The 23,764-nt window shown below is 42.3% G+C and overlaps 1 pseudogene; it reads right to left on the bottom strand.

Annotated features, from left to right (window-relative positions):
* Positions 1–4,521: 4,521 nt before the first annotated feature.
* LOC107400781 (olfactory receptor 2C1-like) lies at positions 4,522–5,438 on the bottom strand (annotated as a pseudogene).
* Positions 5,439–23,764: the final 18,326 nt, after the last annotated feature.

Genomic DNA, 23,764 nt, shown 5'->3' with positions numbered 1-23,764 from the left:
TCCATATGGCGTTTTGGGGAGGGCAGGATAAAGGAGGGAATGTGGGTAGGGACACGTGACAGTAGAGGACTCTTGAGACCTTACTCTTCATTTCCTTGATTTGCATTCAGGTTTATGAACTAGGGCTGCGAGAGGCGCTGTCCAGGTGCTGAAAAAAACTGCGTGCGACCCGAGGCTCTGGATTTGTTTCTGCAGAACACTGAGCTTCCCTCAGTCCTGAACTGATGCATGCTGGTGTTTTGTTGCTGTTGTTTTGAGACAGAGCCTTACTGTATAGGTCAGGCTGGCCATAAACTCAGCATGTAGCCAGTCTAGCCTCAAATCCATGACAATTTTGCCTCAGCCTCTCAAATGCTGGGATTACAAATATAAGCCACAATACCCTGCTTTTGTTTTGTTTTTGAGACAGGGTTTCACTATGAACTGGAACTCATTATGTAGATCAGGTTAGCCCGGAATTCATATAGATCAGCCTGGCAGCTCCCTGAGTACTGGGATTGTGGGTGTGCAGCACCATGGCTGGCTGCTGTGTTCTTTAAAAAGAGAAAAAGAAAAGAAAAAAGAACACACACACACACACACATACACACACACAAATCACACATTTGTTTGTTTGGTCAGAGATATGTGTGTGTGGGGGGCATCTGTGAGCCATGGCGTTTGTGGGCACGTGTGATCCATGGTGTGTGTGGGCATGTGTGAGCCATGGTGTGTGTGGGCATGTGTGAGCCATGGCGTGTGTGGGCATGTGTGAGCCATGGTGTGTGTGAGTATGTGTGAGCCATGGTGTGTGTGGGCATGTGTGAGCCTTGGTGTCTGTGGGCATGTGTGAGCCATGGTGTGTGTGGGCATGTGTGAGCCATGGTGTGTGTGGGCATGTGTGAGATGTGGTGTGTGCAGAGGTTAGAAGGCCCTTGAGGGTGCTGGTTCTCTCTTTCTGCTGTGTTACTCCCAGGATGGAAGCAGGTTGTCGGGCTTGGCAGCAGATGTCTAAACCCACAGAGCCATCTCATTGGTCCTGCCCTGGCTTTCTTGAACAGTGTTCTCCGTGACCACAGAAGCACACAAGTAAGTGTATGGAAAATATGTGTTCACTTATGTGACACATTGCCTCATATAATAGAATTACAAATGGTATGTATGAAGATCTAACTTTTCTCCATTTCTCATTCCTCCACAGTGTCTATTTTAGGATTAGAATCCAGACTCAAGAAGGAAATCACAGAGATTCACATTTAATATGCTTACTTAATAAATATGTAGCAGATTTTAGGATGAAAATTTCATAATACATAACTATACGTAACTATAATTAAAAATATATTTATATGCACACACATATATGGACACACCCTTTCCATTTCACAAAGTAGTTTTTTCTTTTGCTGAAAATGTAGCCAAAGGTAAGGCTTTTGAAAGGCAAATTTGTATCTGCTTAGTAATAGTTTCCCAACTAAAGAAGAGTCACGGGGCTGGAGAGATGCCTTAATTAGTAAAGTGCTTCTGTGTAAGCCTGGGGACCTGAGATTGGATTCCCAACACCCATGTAAAAGTTTGGTTATGGCAACATGCTCCTGTAAACCTAGCTCTGGGAGGGAGAAAAGGGACTCCCTGGGGCTCCTTGGCCATTTCAAGTCATTCTGTAGGTAGGGACTATGGTGGCAGAAGAATGTTTTTGCTTTAGAACATTAGTAAATGTCCTACTGTGTCTCTGCCATAATGATCAAATTTGACAATACCGCCGGGCGGTGGTGGCGCACACCTTTAATCCCAGCACTCGGGAAGCAGAGGCAGGCGGATCGAGGCCAGCCTGGGCTACAGAGTGAGTTCCAGGAAAAGCACCAAAGCTACATAGAGAAACCCTGTCTTAAAAAACAAAACAAGACAAAACAAAAAGTTGACAATACCTATGCTGATTAATGTCAATTGTCAGATTGATAGGATTTAGTCATTATGGAAACGAACCTCTGGGCATATCTGGATATATCAGGGCATGATATAGAATTAAAGGCTCTACCTTTTAAAAATTCAAATTCAATTGAAATGGGAGAATCTAAACTGAAAATGCCCCTGGAAGGGTTCTTTGCTCAAAAACAGCGTCCAAGGAAAGTGTTTCTCTAGGTGATGGAAACTGGGGTGCAGGTGCCATCCTGAAGGGGCAGCAGAACTTTGCGATGTCATCCATGTGATAATGGCTTTTCAGATATGAAAGACACAAGATTGAGAGCATCATGGACTTTTCTGCCAGGGTTCCAGAAAGCCCCCAAAGCCAGGAAATACATGACCGGGTTAGAACCATTCAAGGACCATATTGTGAAGGCGTGAAGGACAGTGTGAAATCCAAGTTGCAAGCAATGGAGACCTCAGGGTGTTGAAAAAGTGGAGAAATGCTGCAGCTGTGGAGTAGCATGGGCCCAAGAGAGAAGTTATGTCATGCTGCAGGTGGCAGAGATGGAGGGAAAGGACTACCTAAGTCTTTTGAAGCCAAGAGGAGTCCGTGATGATCCCCAGATGCTTGATATGGAGTTGGAAGATTTGATGATTACCCTACTGGGTTTCAGTCTTGGTCTCATCATTCATTACTAGGTTCCTACTATTCTGGGTTGAAATGGGAGTGTTTATTTTGAACTATTATATATTGGAAGCATGTAGTTTTCTATATTATTATTATTCAGATCATGCTGTGTTTCAGATGAAACTTAGATTTAGAACCTTTAAACAGTGTTGAAACTGTTAAAGACCGTGAGATTTTGAAGTTTGACTGAATGCATTCTGCTTTATAAGATGGCTAAGACAAGAGGTAGAAAGTTTTGGCTCACAAGTGGTGCGCTTGAAAGTCAAATGGGCAAGGGATGGAACTGGGATGGTTAAGCTTGACTGTCACCCAGGAGGTACATAGACTCACCAGGAACAAACCTTAGGCGTATCTGCGAGGGATTTCTAGATTGGGTTAATTGAGGTGGGAAGACCTATTTAAATATGAGATGTACCATCCCCTAGGCTGGGTCCCTGGACTGAATAAAAAGGAGAACGTGAGCTGAGCATATCAATTCCTCTCTCTCTGCTTCTGCCTGTGGATGTAACATGGCCAGCCATCTCAAGCCCCTCTTGCCATGACTTCTCCATGGATTTGTGAGAAAAAGTAATCTTCTCCTTAAGATGCTTTTCTTAGGTGTTGTATTGCAGCAGTGAGACAAGTAATTAATACAACATCCCAAAGAAAGAAGTCATCCAAAGCTCTGGCATACAGCGGAAGCTAATTCAATAGGGGCATACCCATGCTCTCTCTTAGATCAAACCCCTGTCCAACTGTTGCTGCTGGGCAGGTATGGTTCGGTGGGTGGGGCCTCATGGGTATCATATGTGTACAAAAAGGGGCTCTTTCTAGTCTGTGAAAGTATAGTGAAATAGAGAAATTAACGGGGGTAAGTGACAAAGTATAAATAGTGAAATAGTGAAATAGTGAATAATAAAGGCACTGAGTGATGTTTGTCATAAATGATTTAAGGAAAGTGAAGCAAATGTATTTTTTAGATTTATTTATTTTATGTGTGCCTGCAGCCTCCATGTGGTTGCTGGGAACTGAACTTAGGACCTCTGGAAGAGCAGCTTGTTCTCCTAACCTCTGAGCCATCTCTCCAGTCATGAAGTAAATTTATAATGGTGAGGTTATAATGATTACGTCACATAGACAATGATGTATAATTGTGTTAGCATAGATAAGGTAAGGATATGATTACTTGTAGGTTGGCAAAATGTTTGAGGAAAAGGGGAGATATGGGATTCTCAGATAAAAGAGTTTAAATAGTTTGAGTAGGTGCCTGGAGAAATCTTATAAAAATGTGCTTAAAATTCTTACTTAGATCTTTTTCAAAAACTTTTAGTGCTTTATTACATATATTAATTACATATAATTATTATATGTTATATATAATAATGGATTTCATACATGCATCTAATTTATTTTTAATAACATTCATGTCCTTATTACCCTATTTCTATCCCTCTCACTTCCCAATGGTCCTATTCTTCCCAACTGGTCCTCTTCTATTTTCGTGTGTTTTTTTGGTTGTTTGTTTGTATTTTGGTGAATGAGTGAGTTCAGTAGGGTTACTAACAGGAACATAGACTATGGAGTATTGACAGGGGTATGGACGACTTACCAGTAGCTACATCACTGAAGAGAATATATCTGTTCCAAATAATTTCAGAACACATTTTTGAGGGTGTTTGGTCAAATGGCAATTACTAGAAGGGTTTATAGACAATGCTTTTCTTTCAGTATTCAGAAGATCTATAGACCATTTCTCTTCTGCTGATAGAAATGTCTGGGAAGGGTCCAGAAAAAGTACTATGACCTTGTCTGAGATTTTAGAAGACAGAGGTTTCTAGTCAAGAGTCTATGTTGTCCTCAGAATGATTTGGAGAGGTGAGAATTCCAACCTAGGCACTGATCTTTTGGGGGAAATAAATCTGCAGCACTAGTTTCAACATGTGGCTGTTCTAGGAGCCAGGCAGAGATCATCTGGCTTTCAAAGACTTCCACCTACCCGGGGAGGATAGGATCTTCCTCCACGCTTCTTTCACATCCTTGTTCCTCAGAGTATAGATGAGTGGATTGAGCAGCGGCATGAAGACACAGTAGAAAAAGGAGAGGAACTTGGACTGATTGTTGTTGCCTGGAGGCTGGAGGTAGGTGTACATACCTGGTCCAAAAAACATGGTGACGACTAGCAAGTGGGAGCTGCGTGTTCTGAATGCTTTGCACCTTCCCTCGGCTGAAGGTAACTTCAGCACAGCCCTGGCAATGAAGGTGTAAGAGATGAGCACTGTCAGAGGAGACACTATTCCAAAAGGAATAGCTCCCAAGGCTAAGGACAGGTCATTTGTAGTGGTGTCACTACATGCCAGTTTAATCAAAGCAGGCACCTCACAGAAGAAGTGGTGTAGTGTATTTTCTGCATAAAGGGTAAGGTAAAGGGTGAGTGTACCTTGAACCAGAGAATTGGCCAGGCCACTGGCCCAGCATACAGCTGCCAGCCACGCACATGTCCAGAGGTGCATGATGAGAACATATCGGAGGGGACAGCAGATGGCCACACATCGATCAAAAGCCATGACTGCCAGCAGCACACATTTAGTGCAGCTGGTCCAATGGAAGAGGTATGCCTGTGTCATGCAGCTCCAGGAGGCAACTGTCTTTATGGGCCCCAGAGACTGAATAGCAGTTGTGGGACAATGGTGCACGTGGCCCAGAGGGGTGTTTGGAGTCTAGGCTCCACCAGGGAGAGGAAGACAATAGAGCGGTTTCCTATCAGGGTGGAGATGTAGGAGACCAGAAGCACTCCAAGGAGGGGGATCTCCAGCCATGGATGATCAGAGAAGCCCACCAAGACAAATGTGCTGTGGAAACTCACATTCTGCCTTTCCATCTGCATTCCATATGCCTACGTGGAAAAAGATACATTTTGAAGGTAAACAAGATGCTTCCTTTTTAATAAGCCTCAAGGCAACAGCTTTGAAATGCCCACTGTATTTGTGATACTGTATTAGTGAGATATTGTCCATAATGATTCCATATATTGCTCAGTAGTTGATTTTCAAGTCACGTTAGAGTGAAAATATCCAAGAATCTGATGAAAATATGTACCCATCCGGGCAGTGGTGGCACACGCCTTTAATCCCAGCACTCAGGAGGCAGAGCCAGGCGGATCTCTGTGAGTTCAAGGCCAGCCTGGTCTACAGAGCGAGATTCGGGAAAGGCAACAAAACTACACAGTGAAACCCTGTCTGGAAAATCCAAAGAAGAAGAAGGAGGAGGAGGAGGAGGAGGAGGAGGAGGAGGAGGAGGAGGAGGAGGAGGAGGAGGAGGAGAAGAAGAAGAAGAAGAAGAAGAAGAAGAAGAAGAAGAAGAAGAAGAAGAAGAAGAAGAAGAAGAAGAAGAAGAAGAAGAAGAAGAAGAAGAAGAAGAAAATATCTACCCAAAGCCTGATCGAGTCAACTAGGATTCGGGTAAATTTTTCACTCCACCTCTTTCTTCCCTACTCTTTCTTTCCTCCTTTTAAAATTAAGCTCAGCATTCTTCTGTCCTTCAGCACATTCAGCAAACACGGTGCTGTAATTTCATCTGGAAAGGTTGACGCTTCCCTTTCGTCTGGCATATCTCTTTCCCCACGATTTTCAAGGGAAACGCTATTGAACATTTCCTTTAAGTGCAGGTAGACGAGGAAGGGTAACTAACACATGCACACAGCTCTGTGAACTCTTCCTACTGGGAGAGGTTATTAAATTGGTTATTAAACTAAATTTATTTTTAAGAAGTCAGCTCTCATTTTTACCCCAAATTTTATCATGGCAACGTGAACTTGACACCAAATTCATTTCACTACATTTCAATATATAATTTTGTTACATTAAATGCATTTACATTGTCATTTAGCTATTACCACCACCCGCCTCTAGAGGCACTACTGCCATCAAATTCAATCAATATTGATTGAACAATATCTATCATCCTGTCTACCACAGTCCCATAACCCGTCATCAGCAGTTCTAGGTACTTTTTGTGTGATTCCAATTAGTCTAATTATTCCAGAGAAATTTCATTGTATTGTAACTTTGTCATTGACATACTTCACTCACACTGTCTCATCCAGATTCATCTATGCTCTAGGCTAAATCAGGACTTCCTACCTTTTAAAGGAACAATTAACACTAATTATATGTGTTTACTGTACCATCATTGTTGTTCACCCACAAATTCTCCCTCGAGTGTGTCTATATCTTGCTCATTGGAACCATAGCTTCTGTGAATGTGGTTCTCCAAACACCATTGGAGGGTTAGCTTTCAATTCTTTTGAGTATGTGCTCAAAAGTAGAACTTCTGGATTTCATTATATATTTTTTTCCGGCGGTATTCCAGATTCTTTGTACAATTTTACATTCCCACCACTAGGGACCCTTTTCCCACATTCTCATTAATACTTTCTATTCTCTCATATCAAAGATATGATGTAAAATCTACCAATCTTTTTATTCACAAGTATCTGCTCTGCAGAGAAATGCCTAGCTAGACCCAGGTAGGAGGCCTGAGATGTCCCAGAGCAACGCTCATAGGCACAGGAAGTTCCACAGCATGGAGTGAAAACCACAGATACAGGGAGGAGACTGGAGATGACCCAGAATAGTTCCTGACTCTAAGAGGAAGATTAAAGTTGAAGCCTCGAGCCCCAGTACCAGACCAAGAAGGAAAATGAGCGCTCAGCCCTCCTACAACTTAGTCCTCTCCTGAACATTGTAAATGCCTCCACTGAAGGTGAGATAGGACTCAACCAGCCAGCTCCAGATGTATAAGCCCCAGTGCAGAAACAGAAGCAACATGAAACACCAAGATAACATGTCTTCTCCAAAAATTACTAACTCCACAGCAATGCTCCCAGTGAGAACGAAGTGGGAGAACTTCCAGATGAAGAATTCAAAAGAATGCTTGGAACTATGTGGTGATATATTGTGTACCCTAATAAACTTGTCTGAGGATCAGAGGACAGAACCAACCAGTAGATTAGACATAGAGGCCAGGCAGTGGTTGCACACGCCTTTACTCCTAGTACTGGGAAGCACACTCACCTTTACTCCCAATACTGGGAAGCACACACATCTTTAATCCCAGGAAGTGACAGCAGGGCAGAGAGAGCGATATAAGGCGTGAGGAGACAGGAACTAAGGCAGTTCAGCAGAGACCCTTTCAGGTGAGGACTCAGAGGCTTTCAGTCTGAGGATTCATGGAAACAGGATCAGCTGAGGAGTTCACCAGTTGAGGTTGGCTGTGGCTTGCTCTGCTTCTCTGATCTTTCAGCTTTCACCCTGATATCTGGCTCTGGGTTTTTTGTTAAAAGTCCATCTAAGATTAGAACAACATAACTATGTTCAAAACACAAAAAGAAGCTATGAAAGTACTCTAAGACAACAAAAACAAAAGGCTGATTGGAATTTAAAAAATCAACCCTAAACCTAAAAATAGAGTTCAACAAAGAGAATTGCTGAAGAAAAATCAAGCTAAAATGATGCTGAAATTATTAAAAGAAAACCCAACAGAATAAACAAAAGGCTCATCAGAAATCCTCACCAACAGGATGGACCAGGTGGAGAACAGTGTGTCAGAGCTTGATGGCAAGGTAAATCAGCATCATTTGGCAAAGGTCAATGGTAAATGAAGGAAAATTAAGGTGGCACCAGGAAACAGATTCAACTTAAATCCTCTTCTTCATGTACCCACATTAACCTATTTGAATAATCTTCAGAAATCCCAGTCCTCTATCATTCTATCAGTTCATTCTATCATTTTATTATTTTTTTAAGGTCACATGAAACTTAAAATCTCAACATATGACACTGGGGCCGATTCTGGTCTGACTTCTTTTCCCACAAATGAATAGGTAGGTTATATATGGGGATACTCAGATTGGGATCTATAATTATCTTCCAAAATATTGGCCTAATTCTTTCTCTAAACACCACCCACATAAGTGTTCAGGTTAGGATGACCTAGTCTACCTCTTCATAGTATGTGCAGTGACTGCTACCCAGATTTACTTGCAAGTAGTATTGTTTTCTATACGCGAAACTTCTTTTTCTTTCTTTCTCTTCCTACAACTACCCAACATTATCGACATAGCCTAGATTTTGATTTTTTTGAAGTTGTTTTCTGTATCACCATGAAATATATGTCAGAAAATTTTTCTTTTAAACTCCTAAACAAGGCCAAAAGACCTTTATTGAGTCCTAAGACATTTTCATTCCACCAATTAAATACAATCTACCCAAGTCAGTTAATTAGACTTCATGATTCAAACTTTTTTCAACAGTTGAAATACTGTAATGCTTCTACTTATTTCATAAGCTTTTTCCTAAATAGGATAATCTTCTTTCAATTATATATATATATATATAATATATATATATAATATATATATAATTTTAAATGTCGAATGTCATTTCTTGAAGGGGGTAGGAGGTCTTAATTACAGGCTTACAGCACAATGGGAGGACCCTGGAGGGCAGAAGTTTGCTAATGATATTTTACAGTCTTGCATCTAAGCTGTTAATGCCCATTATTCAGGATACACAGACAAGGAACTTCCCTTAAACATTCAGGAGGGTGGAACCTGGCGGGGAATTAGCATTGGGAGGACATCAAGGTCAAGGTCCACAAGCAAGGCAACAGTTACCCAAAATGGGGGCCAGGACCCTACAGGTCCCCCTTTTTTTAAAAAAATGAGCATCTGACTTGGGTTGGGTGGGACGTCAGCAGGTCACCTTAGCCGTCATGGAGATGCCTGCCCAGGCCACACAGGTGCTCTGCCTTAGGTTGGTGAGTGCCCCCCAGGTATTTCCCATCTCTGAATATTCATTATCATACCGGCTCAATCATGTGAGAGCTGCATGGTTAATTGCTGCCAAAGATCTCAAAGTGGCACTGGGTTTGCAATCTGTGTGTTCAATACAGAAAAGACCAACAGAGGTCCCATCTCATCCAAAGCTAGTAGGCTAAAGCAACTGAGCCATTCCCTTCCTTAAAGGGCCATACTGTATGTTGGAGTACTTGTAAGATAGTATCCCAAAAGCAACTGGAACTTGAGTTTATAAATTTATAATTTTCAAAGCCAATCGAGATGTATATAAGTACTGAATTAAATTTATCATGCCCAATAGAATGAAAGATTAAGTAACTGTGGTAGCTCCTTTTGTTGCCAGGGTCTTCACTGTGCTAGCTGTAGTAAGCAATTATGAAATGGTAATCCCAGAAACAGTAGCAGCAGCAATGTCACATTCTCTTCTGGATTGTGTGGACATCTACTGGCATGGATACAACTCCAGGAACTCGAACCACCAAGGCCCACTTTTCTTGATCCCAGCATGACTTTAGCTGGCAGCTCTTCCGGAGAATCCAATCTCATGGCTACAGTTCCTAGGCTTACATTAATGCTTGCCAAAGCTGGCCATATTGGGCTCTCAATCTCCATTCACATCAGAAGGGTAGATTTCTTCATGAAGACCCATTAGGTCTCTGTCATGTTGGGCTTCCGCAGCAGCCATAGGGTAGGTTCAGTGCTCAGGAATCCAAAGAGGAACCTCATTGTCCTGAGGAAAGACATAACCCAAACTCCGGGGCCACACCAACACTAGATCGGGTCTCCTCCACATGCTAGTAGAAAGATCCTTCCATTGCTCCAGAGGGTGATTTGCAAGAGGAGCCCTCCAGTGCTTATCTGCCTCAGATCCTCCAGCAGAATCCACTGATAAAAAAATTTAAAATATATAAAACAAGGGAAAGAATAGAATGTGCAGAGGAATGATGAGGGAGGCCCTAGTTTCCCTTTTTTTAACGTTAGTAAAAGGTTTGTTTGTTTGTTTGTTTAATATTTCAAATTTTTCTTTTATTTTTATTTATTTTTTATTGTTTAAAATTAATTAATTAATTTATTTTTCTATTATCAGCTTGATAGAGTATTTATTCTTATCTTAATAGTGAGATGTTTCATTGAGGCTTGCTCAGTAATTGAGTAAAACCAAAATTTATTATTAGCCACAGTCGTCCTAGGGACCTCCATGCTATATTTATAGCCTCCATGGTTCTGTTGGTTGTAGCCTGATTGTTCTTTATTTTATATCTAGAATCCACTTATGAGTGAGTACATACCATGACTGTCTTTCTGGGTTTGGGTTACCTCACTCAGGATGATTTTTTCTAGTTCCATCCATTTGCCTGCAAATTTCATGCTTTCATTGTTTTTCTCTGCTGAGTAGTACACCATTGTGTATATGTACCACATTTTTTTCATCCGTTCTTCCGTTGATGGACATCTAGGTTGTTTTCAGTTCTGGCTATTACAAATAGTGCTGCTATGAACATAGTTGAGCATGTATCTTTATGGTATGAATCAGCATTCCTTGGGTATATGCCCAAGAGTGGGATGGCTGGGTCTTGAGGTAGTTCGATTCCTAATTTTCTGAGAAACCACCATACTGATTTCCACAGTGGTTGTACAAGTTTACATTCACACCAACAGTGGAGGAGTGTTCCCTTTGCTCCACATCCTCTCCAACAGTGACTGTCATTGATGATTTTGATCATAGCCATTCTGACAGGTGTAAGGTGGTATCTCAGAGTCTTTTTGATTTGCATTGAATAAATATGGGGAGAGTGGACAGCCTTGTCTTGTTCCTGAATTTAGTGGTATTGCTTTGAGTTTCTCTCCATTTAATTTGATGTTTGCTGTTTGCTTGCTATAAATTGCCTTAATTATGTTTAGGAATGTTCCTTGTATTCCTGATCTTTCAAAGACTTTTATCATGAAGGGGTGTTGGATTTTGTCAAAGGCTTTTTCAGCATCTAATGAGATGTTCATGTGGTTTTTTTTCCTTCAATTTGTTTATATGGTGTATTACATTGACAGATTTTCGTATGTTGAACCATCCTTGCATCCCTAGGATGAATCCTACTTGGTCGTGATGGATAATTGTTTTGATGCAAAAGTCGACTGACAACAAATCCTGGAGACGATGTAGGGGAAAGGGACCCTCATTCATTGCTGGAGGGATTACAAACTGCCTCAGTCACTATGGAAATCAGTGTGGAGAATCCTCAAAAAGATAGTAATATAATAATCTATCATATGACCTAGTAATACCACTCCCTGGCATATGCCTACAGGACTTGACATCCCACTCTACAGATACTTGCTCAGCCATACTCATTGCTGCTCTATTCATAGTGGCTAGAAAATGGAAACAAACAAACAAATGTCTTTCAACCAATGAATGGATAATGAAAATGTAATATTTATATTGAATACTATTCAGGTATTAAGGAAAATGAAGTCATGAACTTTGCAGGTAAATGTATGGAACTAGAAAAGATCATATTGAGTGAGGTAACCCAGACTCAGAAGGACAAATGTCACATGTCCTCTTTCACTGGAGGCTTTCTAGCTCCAAATTTTCAGTCCATACCCTGTAGCAATCACAGAAAGTAAAATGGACCATTGCCAGTGCAGGAGTGTGGGGAATGATAGAGAGGGGAATAGAAGAGCACAAATGATCTGATGGGGGAAGAAGATAAATATAGAAGCACACACATAAAGTCTCTCCAACATGCTGCCTAAACATCAGCTGAACAAGGACAAGAACAATGGACATGCCAAAGTTGATGGGGGAAAGCCCTGGAGGCCTCAACTCTACACAAAGAATTATAGGCAACTCAGGAACCTGAGATTGGGAGAGCTAGTCTTCCCCAGGGAAGAGCACACCAATTAGAAGTGACTAGGTTTAGTGGTGTGGTAGTACAAAGAGAAGAATCCTTCATGAACTCCAGGAATTAGTTCATTGTCTAGTCATGGAGCCACCTGTTATCTATCACCTCGATGAGCCTGCTGGCACAGGCACCAGCCTAATGCCTTATCCACACGAATCTGCTTGAACAGGCCTCAGAAGCTGCAGTCCTTATCTTACCATTCCAGGTGAATGCCCGTAAGAACCCTCAGAGCATCACCAGGGCCTGTGTGCTACCCCTTACCTCCTCTCTCATCAGTTATTCTCTCCACCTCTGTCAAAACCTCAGAACAAAAGCACCGACTTCCACCTGCCTCCTTTGCTTGTGTGTCTGTCTTTTTTTTTTTTTTTTTTTTTTTTTTTTTTTTTACATTTGCTGGGTGTGGACTCTTGACCTTTGTGGTTCCTAGGTCAAGTATCATTTTCTCTGTGAAATTTCCTATCATCTGCCCATATATATATGTATGTATGTATATGTATGTATATGTATATATGTATGTATGTATATGTATGTATATGTATATATATGTGTATATATATATTGAGTTCTTCTACCATGCCAGTTACTTTCAGGCTGTCCCTATGCCTTAAGAGCGTGTTGGGAGTTTGCACTTCCCTGAGACTTAGTTTTGGCCAGCAGCAGCTTTTTAGCAAATGTACCAATAAATCATTTTATCCCAGGCTTAACCAGAGTGGAATATCCAATTAGCTCCTATCATATTAATGTAATTATTTCCCTAAGCATTGTTTCACACAAATGTTGACATAATGATGATCTTGCCAGCCTACCTTTCTTTCCTTCCTTCCTTCTTCCTTTCTTTCTTTCTTTCTTTCTTTCTTTCTTTCTTTCTTTCTTTCTTTCTTTCTTATTTATTTCTTCTTGCCTTCCTTCCTCTCTCTCTCTCCTCCTCCCCTCCCTCCCCCTCTCTTTCTTACAATACATGCAGTTGTTGCTACCCATAATCATTTCAAGTGATTTTTTTTAACTTATAATTTAAATTTATTTCCATTTGTTTTCTCAAATACTACCCATCAGTTTAGACTTGGTTCATTTTTTTTTTCTAGATGGGGTTTCGCTGTCTGTTCTGGAACTCTCCATGTAGACCAGACTGACCTCAAACTCGGAGATCTGCCTGCCTCTGCCTCACGAGTCCTGGGATTAAAGGCGTGCGCCATCACCACCTGGCCAGGTTTTTTTTTTTTAATGAAACTATTTTCCTGTATCATCATGTAATATGAGATGACAGAAATTTTAGTTTGTTTTCTAACAGTTTTTATATGAATATGTGGCCTAACACATAAGAACTAGAGTCTTAACATGTCCTGAATTTATTGTACTTGAACGAAGAGAATGATTAGTTGAAGGGCAGCCTCACAGGAGTGTTTATTTTTATAATTTTTTTATATCCCATTGCTAGAGTAGCCCCCACTCAGTGACTGAAAGAATGTTCTTTTTGTTCCTTTGTGAGATTCACTAGGGAAGAAGGTAGTCTTGTTACACACTCTGAGCTGGCCATCCACTTACCCCAAGCTGAAGAAGGAAGGGATGTCTAGTCAGGACCCAGCAGTGGAAAAGTTGAGAGCTTAGTCAAAGTGCTGTAGTTCTTTTTCAGAGGATCAGAAGGTAGAGTCACCACAGTCCAGCAGGAAAGAGGATTTCGTGATCCTGAACTTCATGGTGTGTTTGTGTGTGTGTGTGTGGGGGGCTTCTGAGGTTTGTTTCTTGCATCTTCTGAGACCTAAGCTAACTGTCGTGTGTAGATCATTAAGTCTAAGGATTTGTTTGTAGAGAAGAGTATGCTAGTGGGATTTGGCTTCTTTTAATTTATTGTGTCTAGAATCATCTTTGCTCTGGGGAATATGCCTGAGTGAACTACATACACAACACAAACCAAAAATATATCATAAGACAGGATCGAGATAGTCTGTGACCTCATTATGTTCCGGGGATTCACAACAGAGTGTGACATGGACAGCCTGATGTCTACCTTAATGAAGACAGTGTATTTTAAACAAAATCAAATCACTACCTCTGCGGGCTGCCGCCGGGCCTTTATGCCTGCACACTCTTGGTCATTACTAAACTATTCAAAATAGCACAGTCGGAAGCAAGCATTCATCAAGGGATAGAGGGAAGAAGAAAAAGTGGTAAGAATACCAAATAGGTAAATATTCTCCCCTAAAATTGAAGTTCTACCATTTGTGACATCATGTCTGGATGTAGGTAACACAATGTAAAGTGAAATAAGCTAAACACAGAAAAGCAAACACTGTGTCCTTAATTGTTGGGAATGAAAGACAATAGGTTCATCAACAGTGAGAGTCATCACCAAATGCCTGAGCTTAGAGAAACTGTGAAAAGTTGTCAAGCTTGGGTTGAATTAGAGAGATACTCTTGATTAGTTTTAGGTCCACTGTGCGCCATGTATATGTTGCTACATTGTTATCCAACTCAGGAAACATAATTTGGGTATATTCAATTTTAGGGAAATTTCTCTAGCAAAGCCCATAAGCAAATCTGGTTCTCATCTTCCAACTAGTCAGGCTCATACACTTACTTTTCATCTGAAAACCTTCTTATTTAAATAAGTACTTCAAATGTCTCTCTAAGGCTGGACACGATGCCTACCTATAATCCAGACACTCAGAAAACTGATGCAAGAAGATTCCAGGTCAACGTGGGCTACATAGTAAGAGGAAGAAGGACTGTCCTCAAACAGACAAAACGATGAAGGTGGGAAGACGGGCATGTGCTGTATGGATTTTCATCCACATTATGAAAAACATTGAAAAGGCGCTAAAGTGAGAGATGATTGGTCCACAGCTACTGACTCCATTGCTTTGGTCCTGTAATGATTCTTAACATTTTGGCAGAATGCATGTTTGATCAAAGCCACTTACCTCATGACAATGAGGAATAGAATGAGAAAGGAGGGGCCAGGAACAACATATACTTTCAGCTACACCAGTTCCTCCAAAGACCAAACTTCCTAAAAGTCCATTCTGGTTAATTGTTAGTTAAAATCCATTCAGTCCATTGGTGGGTTATCGTCCTTATGATCCAATCAGATTTCAAGACCTCACATCTGAATATTGCTTAATTGAGGACAAAACTCTCTGTATACAAACTTTAGGGAACATTTCAGACCCAAACTATAGTAGGAAACACTCATAGACTGTTGGTTGAAATGTAAATAAACACAGAAATTATGGAAATGTCCCCAAGGAAATTTAAATGGAAGTACCTTAAAATAGAACAATCCCATTATTCTGTACTTACCTAAAAGAAACTAAGTACATCAAAAGTATCGACACTCCAGTGCTTCTTGCTGCACTCCCTTCAATGAACAAGATTCACCATAAAACAAGGTGCCCATTGATGGATCAATGTATAGGAGGACGTGGGGAGATACAAACGATGGGGTACTCTTCAGCCATGGAGAGAACAGCATGAGTGTGACTGGAAATTCTGCTCAAAAGTGAAATGAGGCAGGCACAGAGAGAGGCAGAAACTACAAAATTCTACTCAGATGTGGAAGTTAGAAAATCTGGGCTTGTAGGCTTAATGAGCGGTGGTTCCTAGAGTCAAGAAAAAGGAGAAAACTGGGGAAGAAGAAAGAAACCTGACGCTCTTCATGGCTACAGCTGGAGATAAGGGAGGAATATTGATATTCTAGAACACAGGATGTATGGTCAGCAACAGTGCAACCTACAATCCAAAACAGCTATTAAAAAAGATTTTGAGGGGGCTGGAGAGATGTCTCAGTGGTTAAGCGCACCGGCTGCTCTTCCAAAGGACTTGGGTTCAATTCCCAGCACCTACCTGGCTGCTCACAACTGTCTGTAACTCCAGTTTCAGGAGATCCAACACCCTCACACAGACATATGGGCAGGCCAAACACCAATGCATATAAAATAAAAATAAATAAATCATTAAAAAAGGGTTTTGAATATTATCATGAAAAAAATCATAAATGGAATGGAGAGGTTAAGAGCACTAACTGCTCCTGCAGAGGACCCAGGTTCTGTTCCTGGGATCTTCATGGCAGCCCACTGTAGGGTGCCGCTATTCAAAGATGGCGCTGGCTTCCTGGTAGCCTAGCTGTAAACAACTCCATATTTGGCTATGATGCACGAGTATGGTAATCGGCCTTATGTCCTCAGCCTATCCCGTGGCTCCCCGTGCTAGCATTCTGGTGGGACCCAATCACAGTACGGCACGTTTGCCTGAGTCCCTATATAAGCAGCTGCAGTTTAGTCCTCAGGGCCCCTCACCTCCCGCTCTCCCTTAACCAAGAGGCGCTCCAATAAAGTGTGATCTGAGAAGAATCCTCGCGTGGTGGTCGTTCTTCCTCGCTAGCCGAGGAGCGCGCCGCAACTGGTGCCGAAACCCGGGAAGGAAACTTCGGACACCAACTGGTGCCGAAACCCGGGAAGGAAACTTCGGACACCAGGTGAGGGGTCGAAGAGGATTCAGAACTCCACACACGGAGTGGTGACGTCGGTAAGTTCTTCAGGAACAGTGACATCGGTAAGTTCGCCAGGAACGGTGACGACGTTGGTAAAGTTCTCCAGGTAGGCTGATTGCTGGGATTAATCCGCTTGTGTTTGCTCTTGTGTTCATTCTTATGGTACATGCATGTCTTAAGGAAGGACGCAATGTGGAAATCATGAGAGAGGGACGCAAGGCATTAATTAAGCACCAGGATAGTCTATCAGAGTCAGACTCTAAAGGGGAGAACTTCAGTAGGCCTAAAAGAAAGAAAGAAAAGAATAAAGAAAAGGAAAATAAAGAAAATAAGCCAGAAAAGGAAGAAAATTCAGAAAAGAAAGGGAACCCTTTTTATCCAGTATTAGAGGAATTAGCAGAACTTAATCTGTCTGATGAGTTAGACCCTGATGATGATGAGGATTTAGAGGAAGCCGCCACTGAATATGAGAAAGAGAGATATGGGCGGTGGCGACCGCCTCCTTATAATGTTTCTGCTGGGGTGAATGTGGAACCAACAGCGCCTTCGGGACCACATCCACCCTCGGCAACACCTTCGTGTCCGCAAACAGGTGGAGGTTGTCATTTTATCAGGAGAGACACCTGGGCGTGGCTAGCATCCGAGTTTCCAGTCTTTGAAGATCCGCAAACAAACAACAGATATCATGAACCTGTGCCTTATAAACAATTAAAAGACCTGGTAGAGGCTGCTCGAGCCTACGGAGTAACAGCCAGTTATACCTTAACATTATTGACTAGGCTCACTACTCAGGCTATGACTCCAACAGATTGGTTCGAAATAGCCAGAGCATGTTTAACTACAGGACAGTATTTGGATTTCAAATCTATAGTTACAGATAGAACCCAGGTACAAGCTAGAAATAACCTTCAGAATAATCGACCACAGTGGACGGCTGACATGCTACTGGGTCAAGGACAATGGACCGTAAATCAGACGGCATATCCTATTGAAGTTTATCAACAGATAAATGAGATTTATTCTAAAGCTTGGAAATCATTACCAAATAAAGGAGAAGTATCAGGGAATTTGACTAAGATCATTCAGGGACCTAATGAACCTTTTTCAGATTTCGTAGCTAGAATGGTGGAGGCAGCAGGAAATATATTTGGAGATGTAGAAACAGCTATGCCTTTGGTTCAACAATTAGTATATGAGCAAAGTACAAAAGAATGTCGTAGAGCTATTACCCCGTGGAAAGGAAAGGGATTAGAAGCTTGGCTAAAAGCCTGCCGAGAAATTGGGGGACCGCTAAGTAATGCTGGCCTAGCAGCAGCAGTCCTTGCAGCCACACGAGCTGCACAAGGGAGAATTCTAATTATTCTCAGAGAGGTTATGGGGAATCCTTGTGCTGGCTGGGGGCCAGGTGCTAGGCATCACCTTTGCAGTGGAGGTTCAAACTGCTGCAGCTGGTCCCTGTCTCCAGAGATGCAGGCTTGGCCACTTCAGCCTCTTCAGGTGGAAGGAGTTAATGGCTCCAAACCATCCTTCATACCTCTACTTCCCTAAATGCACAGTTGAAAGGTGGCCTTATGGTGCTTAACCAGCGCATTGACTTGGTACAAGAACAAGTTGACATCCTTTGGCAGCTGGTCCAATTGGGCTGTGAGTGGAGAATGCCTGGTTTGTGTGTCACTAGTGTGCAGTTTCAGAATGGTTCCCGAGCAGCAAACTTGTCTAAACAGTTGTCCAGTTATCTTATAGGAAATTGGTCCGGAGAATTTGAAGAGACCTTGGAAAAACTGAGAGTGGCGGTGGTGACCATCAACTCCACACGAGTGGACCTCAGCATGGCAGAGGGACTGTCCTCCTGAATTGCTTCTACCTTTTCCCTGTTTAGAATGGGTGGGGGTAGGGTATATTTTTGGCATGCTGCCTTGGAGGATGCGTGTTTTGTCTGTGGTTGGTCTGCCATTTGGGAGCACGTACAAAAAAGGACAAGGTCATTATCACTCAAGCATTAGCCGCTTTGGAGTGTGGCTCCTCCCCCCAGATCTGGCTTTCTGCCTTAAAGAATACCTAATATCCACACAGCCTTTGCACCCCCAGGACTCGTTAGTCCATTGCACTTGGGAAGGTGTGTGGACAATTGTTGCACGCATAGCCTTTGCACCCCTGGGACTGGCAGTCCATTGCACACAGGAAGGTATGTGGACAGCTTTCACATATTACTTGTATTGAGCACAGGATGCCAGGCTCGTGCACTGCACTTGAAGTGTAGGACATTTTCCTTCCTTCAAGGAGAGCAAGTCTGACTGCATATGGAGTCACATAGCCTTTGCACCCCTGGGACTGGTTAGTCCATTGCACACGGGAAGGTATGTGGACAATTGTTACATGCATAGCCTTTGCACCCCAGGGACTGGTTGGTCCATTGCACTCGCGAAGGTATGCAGGCAATTATGCACAGTTAACTCATCCTCGATCGGTCAACACATCATGAGGTGGGGACCTGATCGGATGAAATACTTGTGCTGCAGAAAACAGACCTATACTCTCTCCTGCTGCTTAATTAATAAAGAGGGGGAGATGTAGGGAGCCGCTATTCAAAGATGGCGCTGGCTTCCTGGTAGCCTAGCTGTAAACAACTCCATATTTGGCTATGATGCACGAGTATGGTAATCGGCCTTATGTCCTCAGCCTATCCCGTGGCTCACCGTGCTAGCATTCTGGCGGGACCCAATCACAGTACGGCACGTTTGCCTGATTCCCTATATAAGCAGCTGCAGTTTAGTCCTCAGGGCCCCTCACCTCCCGCTCTCCCTTAACCAAGAGGCGCTCCAATAAAGTGTGATCTGAGAAGAATCCTCGCGTGGTGGTCATTCTTCCTCGCTGGCCGAGGAGCGTGCCGCAGCCCACAACCATCTGTAACTCCAGCTCCGTGGACTCCACTGCCCTCTTCTCGCTTCCTGAAGCACTGCATGCATGTGGTACATACACATAACATGCAGGCAAAACACTTAACATTTTTTAAAGTAAATTTTTTTGTACAGTCATAAATTGATTCCATCAAGCCTATTCAGCTTGAATAAACCAACACAAAGTACATACATTTAAAAAAACATAATGTATTCCATGAGAATGTGTGGTTATTGTCTGTCAATAAATATTTTAATAAAAAAATAAAATAAGCAGATACTACAATATGCAAGACTATTTGGTGAAGTATTTTGTCCTCTGATAGACAAAATAAAATAAAATAATTTGTCCTCTGATTTACAAATAAAATAAAATAATTCCTGTATACATTACACAATCTAAAAAAATAGGCTAAAATCTTATTGAATTTGCTTGTTTGTGATGACCCTTAAAAATGTTACTTGTATATGCTTTCAGGGCTGAACATTTGGTTTTAGATAACCAAATGCTGTGATCTTACCTGGGGAAGACTATTTCTCCCGCTCTCAGCATGCCTCAGTTGCCTATAATTCTCTGTCTAGGGTTGAGGCCTTGTGGGCTTTTCCCTGTCTGCTCTGGCATGTCTATTGATGTCCTTGTTCAGCTCCTGTCTAAGTAGTCAGGCTGGTGAGACTTGATGAGTTTAGCTCCAGACATTAGCAGGAGACTTACAGAAAGCTCTGCAATTCTCTCCATCTTACAATCTTCCCAGCCCTTCTTCTGCAATGGTACCTGAGCCTTAGGTGTGGAAGTTATTTTGTAGATGTATCCATTGGCACTTGGGCTCCATACCTCTGCATTTTGATTGGCTGTTTTTCTGTAGTGATCTCCTTCTGTTGAAAAGAGACATTTCCCTGATGGGTGAAGACTGCATTTATCTGTGGGTATAAGGACAAATATGGTGAATATAGTTAAGGATTGTGCTGGTCCAGTAAAGTGGTGGTTGTAGTTTCTCCTCCAAGATCCATGACTTCACCAGTCCTGGGTGGTTGGCTAGGTTTCCAACATCAGGTATGATTACCCTCTTGTTGAGTGGGTCTTAACTAGAGAGCAGTTGGTTACCATCAAGCTATGCATGCTACCACTGCATCCTTATGGTTATCATGTCATGCTAGTTGTTGTTGTGTGGGCCACAACTTCGTTGTGCTGACCATGAAGAAACTCTTCCCAGAAGATTTAGCCTAAATGATGCTGACCTCTTTTTAAATCACAGACAATCTTTAGGCATAGCCGACCAAACCACAGATTCTCAGTTCAAAATAGCAAACGGTGCTGGTAGAATCTTTAAGGGACTTTCAAGCTTCTCTCTGAAACTTCACAAGCCAGGTCTCATTGTCTGCACTGCTCTCATTAACTTCCAAGTTTCTACGACAGCTCATTAAGCTCTGAACCTTCAATGGTTTTTCTAGCTCAAAGTTCCAAACTCCTTCCATAATCCTCCCCCAAAACAACCTGGTGAGGTGTGCCATAGCAGTAGTCTGACCTCTAGTACCAATTCCTATCTTTCTTAGGTTTCTGTTGCTGTGATAAAATACCATGACCAAAAAAAAAAAAAAAAAAAAAAAAAAACAAAGAAAAACTTGGGGAGTAAAGGGTTTCTTGCTTCTTACAACTCTCAAGCCACACTCTATCACAAAGGGAAGTCAGGGCAGGAACTCAAGACAGGAGCCTGGAGGCAGAAACTGATGCAGGAGCCACAGATAAATGGGCTGACTGACTTACTCCTCATGGCTTGCTCATCCTGCTTTATATACAACCCAGAACCACCTGCACTGCTCACAATAGACCACACCAATCATTAACAAAGAAAATGCCTCCACAGAATTGCCTCCAGGCAATGTGATGGAAGCATTTTCTCAGCTGAGTTTCATCTCCTTATATAACTCTAGCTTATGTCAAGCTGCCAAAAATAAAAAATACTGTCTAGGACAATTGTGAAATAAAATATATCATCAAGATATCAGAAAATTACCCCTATGGTGACAAAATAAAAATTCACCCAATAAAGAACTTCCTAATATGCTTCTGATATAGTGACTATCAAGAAATATCTCCAGAGAGCTTCACTATAGTGGACATCAGACTTTCCAAATCACCTTCGTGGATGGGAAACCTATCAACATGAGGAGGCTACAGACTTTCAGGCTTGTTGCATGCAGCTTACTCAGGTGTATTCTCCAGGGCAACGATGATTCTAAAGAAAAGAAATGAAAAGAAATCCTCCCAGAATGTTTCTCTGTACAAACACAGCCCTTGGCTTAATTATCTCCATGAGACTACTCAGGCCTCAGAAGGGCTAAGGGATAAACCTCAGGAGACCCCCAGTGTCATCAAATTCACTCTCCTTCCTGCTTCTCTGCCTAGTCTGCCTCCTACTCCTTAAACCCCTCATTGTCTAAGAGTGAATTCTTAGACCCGGTCCTCAATCTTCTCATGGCTGGTTCTGCCCTCTGCACCTCTTCCTTCTTCAACCTCAAGGTAAGTGAGTGTGGCCAGCTACGGTCTTCTGTCTATGATAAGTTTCTCTCTCCTCTAGCATGTCCCACAACGGATCATAAAGAACATTCTCACCCACTGAATGTGGGCTAGTATAGGAAATGATATTTTGTTTCAATCAAGGAAAACAATGTAAGAACATCTAGGAGGCTATGTTTTTCAACCTAATTATGACCTTCTTTGGTTTTCACATCCAAGAAGTTAGGATGTAGGATTTTGTGTACTCTAAGAAACCAGGGTAAATCAAATGTCAACTTAAAAACATAAGCATACATAACAGACCAAAACAGAACAGTAACCATTCAAGGAAAAATTAAGTCACCGGACAATAAGTATTAAGGTATATAAGCCAATGACATAAAATTTCTGGAGACAGCCTCGGCTGTGGCCTGCAGAGGTAGACAGTTGCGGCAGCGGTGGCAGGCAGAGACAGACAGGCCTGGTTGAGGTCCACATAGGCAGGTAGGCACGGCGGCAGTGGCCTGCAGAGGCAGGTAGGCCCAGCGGCAGCCCACAGAGGTAGACAGGCCGGCAGAGGTAGACAAGCTCGGCGTGGAGGCAGGCAGGCCCATCAGGCGGCAGCCGAAACACAGTTGCAATAAAGACCAGAAACTGAGCTATTACCCGCTGAAGAGCAGGTGAAAACAAGCTTTTAATCAAGATCTTGGAACAGAAACTCCTTTAATCCCAACACCTGGGGAAGAAGCTATCTCTGTGGGATGGAACCAGAATGAATCTGAACACTCCGTCTGAGGACAACCTAGGGCCCAGCTGCTGATCCTGTGAAACCCAACAACTTGGAGGTGTTGGTGAGACTACCCTGCTCAGCTGAAATCCATCTGGGAGAGGATTCAGATCCCTGCAGTTTGAAGTCTGAAGAAACAAGATCAGCTGAGGAGTCGACGAATGAGCAAAACATGACCTGGGAACACAGAAGAAGGCGCTGCCCAGCCACCAAACCAGATCAACAGACGCATAAGTATATACTTCACCGGCTGAGATCAGCTGCTCCTGAAGAAACAGCCCAACAGCACCAATTTAACCAAGAACTCCTAGTGAACCAAGACTATAAGAACAAGAGAGGCACTCTCACACACAGACACCACCTGCACCGAGCAGAGGAAGAGATGAGTAGACGCCAGTGCAAAAATACAGGTAACAACATAAAAACCTATATGGCAACAGCAGAACCTAGTGATTCTACACCTGCAAGACCTGAATATACCAAGGCAGAAGAAACAGAAGAAATCAATCCTAAAAATGACTTTAAGAAGATGATAGAGGCCCTTAAAGAAGAAATAAAAAATTCCCTTATGGAGGAAATAAAAAACTCCATTAAAGAGGAAATAAAAAACTCCCTTAAAAAAATGGAAGAGGATTAAGCATGTGGCTGGTTAAGCTTCAGGCTTTCCAGCAGCAGTTCAGCTGAGAGCCATTGGGATGAGGACACAGAAGCCTCCAGTCTGAATAGACAAGACCAGCTGAGGATCTGGTGAGGTGAAATAGCTGTGGCTTGTTCTGTCTCTCTGATC

This window comes from Peromyscus maniculatus, chromosome 8, assembly GCF_049852395.1.
Source record: "Peromyscus maniculatus bairdii isolate BWxNUB_F1_BW_parent chromosome 8, HU_Pman_BW_mat_3.1, whole genome shotgun sequence".
Lineage (NCBI taxonomy): Eukaryota > Metazoa > Chordata > Mammalia > Rodentia > Cricetidae > Peromyscus > Peromyscus maniculatus.
Note: the sequence above shows the minus strand (reverse complement) of the source record. Positions and strands in the feature narration are given on the sequence as shown.